The sequence below is a fragment of the Simochromis diagramma genome, unplaced genomic scaffold, assembly GCF_900408965.1.
Source record: "Simochromis diagramma unplaced genomic scaffold, fSimDia1.1 OVJJ01000753.1, whole genome shotgun sequence".
Taxonomy (NCBI): Eukaryota; Metazoa; Chordata; class Actinopteri; order Cichliformes; family Cichlidae; genus Simochromis; species Simochromis diagramma.
Genome location: NW_024387523.1, coordinates 23,714,645 through 23,723,153, shown reverse-complemented (window position 1 = coordinate 23,723,153; position 8,509 = coordinate 23,714,645). Strand labels below are relative to the sequence as shown.

The 8,509-nt window shown below is 43.4% G+C and overlaps 1 long non-coding RNA gene across 1 annotated transcript; it reads right to left on the bottom strand.

The window, feature by feature from the left end:
- Window positions 1-3,161: 3,161 nt before the first annotated feature.
- Window positions 3,162-3,890, bottom strand: LOC120726659. The gene is made up of 2 exons (XR_005694368.1): window positions 3,730-3,890; window positions 3,162-3,623 (listed from the first exon to the last, which is right to left on the bottom strand). It is a non-coding gene; the product is annotated as an uncharacterized LOC120726659 (long non-coding RNA).
- Between the last annotated feature and the right edge of the window lie 4,619 nt (window positions 3,891-8,509).

Below are 8,509 nucleotides of genomic sequence, written 5' to 3'. Positions count from 1 at the left end.
TAAAAAGAGACTCAAGTAAGATGACGGCAGCTTTTATTTACTCCGTGCATCCTGGTGGTGCGAGGGGGGGCTGCGGTGAACCATGAAGCCAACAACAACCTGTACTTACAATTATTAAAGTGAGAAACAAGAGTCCCCACTAAACACCCAGCAGCTCCGCACACTCCACAGTGCAGAGATTCCTCCTCTTCCTCCACCACCTCCTCCTCAGACCCATTATGTTAACATGTCAGTGTCATGTAAATATCACATTACAGCTTGTGTCGCTAGATGTCAGGCTAGAGCCAAAAGGAGCCACGCTGTATGGTGTGTGTGTATGTATGTGGTTGTGTGTTGCCGTGTATGGCAGGATGTATCTCCATGCTGTAATCGCCCGCTTTGAGCTGCCATCATTAAATCATGCAGGTGATGTCATCGGCTGGTTGGCAAAGGCCTCCTTTCTTTTCTTTTTTTTTTTGCTGTTGCAGCTGACTGACGTGAGCGCCGTCGGACGAGTAAAGCAGGGGTGACGTCTGACCTTTAGTCGCTGATCGATAACTAGAACTGATGTTTAACTTCTATTTATTTCTGTCTGATCTGGTCTTCAAATCTCTGACATAACATCTGCGTTGTGCTTAATTCACAAGGAGAAGCTCAAAAGAAGTCACACACTCTTTAAAAATGCACACAAACAGCTCACCCCCACCACACACACACACCCTCTGTGCTTACATAAATCAAACACATAAATAATAATGAGCTCCTTCATCAGTCTATATCTTTAGCCGTCCCAATTACAAGCATGCACCTGCCACTGGATTAGTCTGTTATCTCTATCTCTTTTTCCCGGGCTACACACACACACACACACACACACACACACACACACACACACACACACACACACACACACACACACACACACACACAACGGCATGCGTGCACATGGGTTTGTTTAAACAGGTGGAGCAGGTCTACCTGTAATCTTATCTGATGTGTGAGAAGCAACTGTCAGGTAGCTTTCCACCGTGTTGCCGGCAGATGCACCGCAGTGATCCCTGCCAGGTCTTTATCACGCCACCCTGCCCCACAGCCCAGTCATCTTTGGAGCTGCCGGAGTCGCGTGTTTACCCCAAACACACCGGCGCTCAGTCCCACCTCTGCTGACACCTAAAAAGAGGAGGGTGTTGTTATGAGAGAGTGCTGCAGGAGGGTGTAGAGCTGGAGTTACACCGGTGTGGGTTTTTGGAGGATGTTGACCTGGGGATGGGGGTGGGGGTGGGTGGTTCAGGGCTTTTTTTTGTGCATTAAAGGAAGGGAAATAAATAGTTTTGTGCGTTTTTGTTGTGTTTCCATTTTGCCATCCTTGGAAAACTCATGAATGTGTCCCTGAAATGATCTCAGGGTGTACAGCTGTTGGAAAAACAAATGTGAGAGACAAAGTGCTTAATATGCATGTTTTTGTTGTTGTTGTTTTTAAAGGTAGAACATAAACAATAACCCAGTATGTTAGAAGAACCCTGGAGTAAGCTGTAGGTTTAATGAGTGTGCATCACATGACTTCGCTGGGAGTTTATTGTTGCTGAGACCTTCATGACCCAGCAGGAGAGGGTGGTGGGGGGCACACAGTCATCACAGTGTGTCGTAAAAAGGGGGCGGGGCTTAAGAAGCTGAAAGGCAGCTGGGACGAGGAGAGCGCCTCGATCCGTGGCTCGTCTATGTCATGTCCAACGTGTCATGGGGGGGGGGGGGGTTTACTCCTGAGTTGCCATGAGCATTGGCACATGTGTGCGCGCGTGTGTGTGTAAAGGATACATTAAGCTTTAAAAGTCACAGTATAAGTGCACGCCATTGGCCGCACGGAAGGGAAAGCATGTGAGAGTGTTTATCTCTAGCAGAGCTACTCATTACCATGCACTTGCCTTTTTCAACCGCCTCTCAATGACCCACCACTTTGACCTGCCTGCTCGTCATCCGGGGTCAAACACAATGAGGCCTTTGTGTGTGTGTATGTGTGTGTGTGTACGCAAGCAGGCATGCGTGCGTGTATGTGTGTCCTGCTCTAACTGAATTGGAGCTTTTCCAGGGATTGAATGTTTGAGAACCAGTGGGAAGTCCCCTCCACCCTGCAGTTAAACAGAAAAACTGAAGAGTAAGCACAGATTTGCATACACTCTCTCTCTCTCTCTCTGACTCATCCACAGTTGGTTTGTCTCCTCTGTGTTTTGTGTGGATGTGGCAGACAGTGCAGGTGGCCATCTCACCATATCACCCACCTACTGCTGTAAGCCCTTACACAACAGCACCAACAAAGTCAGTTGTTTTTAAGTTACTGTGGAACATACAGTGCCTACTTATTCCACTTGCCCCTCTGCATTTCATCTTCAACTCTGATAAGCAGCACTGACGGCAGCTTGTTTTCTCTCCCGCCTTTGTCCAACATATTCTCACATGTTCAAACAGGCTAAAGATCAGGGACCGCCTCACAGGTCTGTTTGATGAGTTTGGGGCCTTAATTCATAGCACTGCTGCGTGATGTTCTGTTACACATTGCAGGCGTTTACGATGTTTTGTACACAAAATAGCTATTTTTGTCCATCTACTTCCTTCTTTATGTTCACATTGGGGGGAAAAAAACTCTTTGTTTTGTGCTTCTTTGAAGCCTCTGTCCTTTTTTGCCGTTGCATTTAAGAACCGTAGAGTTGCATCCTTGGTTGGGGCAATATGAGCGAGCCAGAGAGCGGCAATGCAAAGCAGGAGGCGAGACAGTGAAATGAAAATCTGTTGTTCAGAACGGAGTCCCGGCTTCACTCTCTGCCCTCTCCGCTATAATCCGGAGGATTCGGACGAGTTTAGGTGGAGAGAAGGTAACGGGCATCAGACGAAGGGAAACACCCGAGGTGTGGTCAGGCCGGCAACGCCACGCCCCAGGAATTCCAAACGTCCTTCGCTCCGGGTAGCAAGAAGGCGGGCGAGAGGGTTCGCTGTGTCACGCCGATACAGACACACGAACACAGATGCGTAAACACACAACAACAAACTCACCGACGTACCGCTGCAGGAACCAGATGTGCTTCAGAGTCAAATCGAGAGCACAGACTCAGACACTATACAACACTGCCACTCTCACAGCTGCACTCAGACACTCTGATACAACGATATTTTTTTTTAAGGGGGGGGGGGGGGGGGGGGGCATTGTCTAAAAGCCAGAGGAGTGGGAAGGAGCAGAGAATGAGTGCGGAGATTGAGGAAGAAGTGGGGGGACAAAGGGAAAGGTGAGCAGAATCAGGAGACGGTGAAGTCGGTGGCGGATTTTTTCGCTCTCTTGCAAAAGTCGTCATCGTCGTCCTTGCACTCGTTGGCTTTCATTTATTTAAAAAAAAAAAGGGGCACGCGGTGGTCGAAGGATGCTCTCAGTATTCAGTATTTTAGGGAAAGGACATCAGTCGGAGTGGATCCGTAAGGAGCCGCAAAGGAATGGATATACTGGAAAAGAAGAAAGAAAGAACACCGCTGTTGCTTTCAAATGGGGTTTTTTTCTTTGGTTTTTGTTTTTGTCGTACGAGGCGCATCAGTTTGGAGTTTGCTGGGTCGCTGTGGTGTTTGGAGAGACTTCGACGGCTGCATACGTCAAAGAATTGGGTCTAGGAAAAAGACATAAAGCATCACGATGAAGTTACAGAAAGAGACAGTGTGTGTTGTAGGAAAAGGGGATGCGAAGGTAGCACTGCATGAAAATGACCCCCCTACCCCTCTTGTAAGTGCGTCGATGAGAAGAGAGACAACGATTACTATCTCTTGCATTTTCGCCCTTGCTGTTGTGCGCGTGCATCTACGACCCACATGCAAACATGCACCGCCTTAGCTTTCCAAAGTACACAGACACCCCGCGTCACCCTGCTCTCCCTCCCTCCTCCTCCTCTTCCCTCCTCCTCCTCCTCCAAGCGAGTCAGGTCAGGCGAGCTGGTCCTGTCCTAACACAGCCCAGGGAACGGCGTCCATCCTCAGCTCGGGCACAGAGGCAGCCCTCCGCTGCGAGGGTCGTCGAGGACCAAGCGTGGAGCTCTGAGGCTCTCCAGCAGCTCCAGACAGGCTCCAGACGCACTGACCTACATCAGCCTCAGTCAGACTGGGAAAGAGAGGGAGAGTGAGAGCGAGCGGGAGGGAGAAAGAGAGAGGGATGCTGTGGGAGGTTAGGGAGGGGAGGGGGGGTGCAGACAGAGAGAGAGAGAGAGAATCGGCAAGAATGATTGAGAGACGAATAAGCAAGCAAATGGTTGCAGAATAGCAACGTTTATCAAAAACAGTGCGAGACGGTGGCACGATGCGAGGAGGAGGGGGAGGAGAGAGAGAGAAGAAAAAAAAACTTGTGGATCCGATCGAACTCTCAGCCCTCGCTTCACACTAAGAACGTTTTAAAAATCCTCTCCTTTTTTTTCATCCTCACCTTTTGCTAATCTGTATCCTCACCTCACTTTTAGCCTTTTTTTGCCTCTCATATCTCCCGATGTAGCCTCCCTCTCTCTCACTGTCAGTTTAGCTTGATTCCCATCATATACTATCCGGAATGTCTCTCACTGTGGGAGGATTAGTCCGTCTCTGGCTGCCTGCTTATCTGTCTGCTTTGCCTCTCAGCTGCAGAGAGTAGAGGAGGTGGAGGAGGAGAAGAGGAGGTGTGTGTGTGTGTGTGTGTGTGTGTGTGTGTGTGTGTGTGTGTGTGTGTGTGTGTGGAGGAGAGGTTTTGGCATCTCTCGCTCGGTTGTTGAGGCTATATCAGCTTCACTCAGCTCACTGCTAGTTTTAATTTTTCTTTTTTTTCTTCTTTTTTTCGTCGGAGCACAAGCTCGTTGTGTTCACTCTTCAAACAGGTGTAGATGTGTGTGTGTGTGTTTGTGTGTGTGTGTGCAGTGAGGTGCATTTTCTTCCATGGGTGGACCGACTGCATCCATTCTTGCACTGACTGTCCTGACTTGCTGTGTGTAATAATTGCTCCCCAGAGCAAGAATCGACAACTTGGATCAATACCAATAGTGAAGCAAATATATCTGGCTAACGTTAGCAGCCGGTCTCTAAAGCCACATACCTCAGTCACACTAACAATGTCTTTATCCTGGGGAGAACATCCTTAGGCCCCGGGGAGTTACAGAAGAAAAAAAACGATGTATCAAATTGTACAGTGAAATCCGGCTGGCTCTGTGTTTTTCTGCTTAGGTCAGCACCTTGAAAATGGAAGCTGGTCCAGGCATTTGAAGGGTTAGTTTAGTTTTCTTCTGTAAAGCTTTTGTGATTTATTGTGGTCTGTCAGTCGGCAAACTTAATCTATTAAGGACTAACCTCGGTGTCGTGGCTGTGGACATATCAGAAAGACTGGTTCGCTCAGATTGAAGAGATCAGAGGCAATCAAACAAAACACTGGAGGAAAAAAATCCACCGTATACCTTTAAGGTCTCACTAAAATGGGATTGTTCACATAAATGACCCAAACTGGTTAGCTAAACAGCTGTATTTCCTGCTGTAATGTAAACTAAAATGCAATTTTTCTGCTAAACAGAAATGTAACCTTCACTTTCTAAAACTTGACATAGGCAAACAAGCTAGTTCCCCCTGCTTCGACTTGTAATGCTAGGCTACGCTAACTGCCCCCGGCAATGTTACAGTACACAGACACAAGCTTGCTATCGATGTCCTCATCTGACTCTCACCATGAAAACAAATAAGCATGCTCCCCATATTAATCTGCTTCTTTCAAGTTGTACTGTCTGATGTTGTTAGGCTTCAGTCACACTAACATTTGAAATTAAGAGTGAAATTTTAGATTAAAAATTGAATCCTTCTACTTCAGTTGTCACATTCAGTGGATCTGATAGCATGCACGCCAAATGTCTGCAGGCTTTGCTTTTGGAGTTTGACTTTGGTGTAATTCACCCCAATGAAGGAAAGGAGAGAATCCCGGAGCACAAAGAGATAGCCTGTTAGCTCTGACGCATTAGCCAGTTGTTCATTTGTGCATTTAGGTCATGGTACAAATAAATAAAAAGTTCACCCTCTATCGAGTTTTTACATCATAAAAATGATTGAGTCTTTAAAAGGTCTTAAAATAGTGTAAATACGACACATTGCACTGTGTCATTATTTACACACCCCACGGTGTACACCCGACAATTCAGTGGCTTGTAAAACCACCTTTACCGACAATAACTTAAACTAATTGTTTCTGTGTAACCTTAGCAATCTTTAAATATAGTAGAGGGACTTTGGCCCACTCTTCTTTACACCATTGCTTCTGTTCATTGAGGTTTGCAGCCTTTCATTTATGCACAGCTCTCTTAAAGTCCCCACAGCATTTGAAAAATTAGAAAATTGGTAAGTGTCTTGAATGCTTTCCTTAGTGAATAATTCCCAATGCGATCCCAGTCATTATTCCCAAAACCATTATGAACCTTATGAAGTCTTAAACATATTCAGAATAGTACAAACTTTTCTTTTCTTAGAAAAACATTTAAGTACTTTAAAAAAAAGCTAGCTGCCTTTGCCGATACAGTTAAAAACACTAGAGCTAACGTTCCAATGATATGCTGATACCAAAGCTGTATCTGGGGTATTCGAGGTTTATTACGGTCCAGTTGGCAATATTTCATTTTAAAAATTAACTATGGGGCGCCGTTTGTAAAGTGAAACATGCTGAAATTAACGGCAACATTTTTCCACATTTAGCTCAAAACCTTACAAAAACTTGTTTTTTCGAGTAATTTTTTACAACATTTAGTAAAATATTTGTAACTTTTCATCAAATGTTAAATATTAAATCTAAATATTATATTTAAATCTAAATGTTAAATGTTAAATCTAAATGTTAAATGTTAAATCTAAATGTTAAAAGTTAAATCTAAATGTTAAATGTTAAATCTAAATATTATATTTAAATCTAAATGTTAAATGTTAAATCTAAATGTTAAATGTTAAATCTAAATATTATATTTAAATCTAAATGTTAAATGTTAAATCTAAATCTAAATGTTAAATCTAAATGCTAAATGTTAAATGTTAAACCTAAATATTTAGGCTAATATGCAAATTTATTGTACGGATCAACGGAAATACCAAAATAAAAGCTTCCCGAAAACCTCCGGTGCAAAATTGTGTCTGTTCTCCTCCTCACTTCTCCCCGTCATGTGCTGCTTCACTTCTTGCCTACGAGCATGTCCAGCGATTTTGCTGGACATGTGCTGCAGCAATTGTGAAGTGGAGACTGCAGCTGCTAAGAGTGCACTACTGCTAAACCTTTGGATGGCCGACAAAACAGATCTTCCGATGTTTTCAGCTAAATCGCCGGACGTGCTTTCTCATGGTCGGGTTATGGCTGAATTCCAGTGGAATGACGGTCCCGCCATAATAGACGTTTCAGCCATGTGTTCCAGCCCTAAACCTAACCTTATCCCTAACTATAACCTTATTCCTAACCTTTACTAGCAGTTAAATGACGTAAAATAGTGTTTTCCAAATCGATTTTTAGAAAATGAACGAACGTGTAGATTGAGTCCAAACGGTTCTCATGTGCTCTCCTTTTTCCGATGCCGTAATTTAGGAACGTGTTGGATACCCGAAAGTATAAAATGTTGACAATTTGTCACCTAGCGAAAATTATTACGCTTTGGGAGTGAGAACGTGTCTGACCACTACCGGCACACTTTTGCACCGGAGGTTTTCGGAAAGCTTTTATTTTGGTATTTCCGCTGATCCGCGCAATAAATTTGCATGTTAGCCTAAACATTTAGATTTAACATTTAACATTTAGCATTTAGATTTAACATTTAGATTTAGATTTAAATATAATATTTAGATTTAACATTTAACATTTAGATTTAAATATAATATTTAGATTTAATATTTAACATTTAGATTTAGATTTAAATATAATATTTAGATTTAACATTTAACATTTAGATTTAAATATAATATTTAGATTTAACATTTAACATTTAGATTGAATATTTAACATTTAGATTTAACATTTAAAATTCTGTTTTAAATATGAAAAGTTACAAATATTTTACTAAATGTTGTAAAAAATGACTTGTTTTGAGCTAAATGTGGAAAAATGTTGCCGTTAATTTCAGCATGTTTCACTTTACAAACGGCGCCCCATAATTAACGACCTGCTTGAACCCCTAAATGGCAGCATGTAACCTCGGTCCTTTCAAAAATAAACAATGGTGAAGTTTCTCACCATGTGGCTTAAAAGATTTACACAAAATGTAAACCATCCACTTAAATCACAAAAACCAAGAGCAGCTTTAAAAACAACACCGGTCCATACTGAGACACGTGTGTATTTGGATGTTTCTATGGAGGATGGAAAGGAGTGTGTTTCTCATTTCACGTGGCGCGCACTCTCTCCTTCCTGATTATATAGAAACTACTCCGCTGTGACCAAGTTTCAAAGTCAGTCCAGATCAAGACAGATAGAGATGTCACTGCGTAGGTCTCTCTCTCTCTCTCTCGCTACTGCTAAAGAGGAAAGTTATCAAGT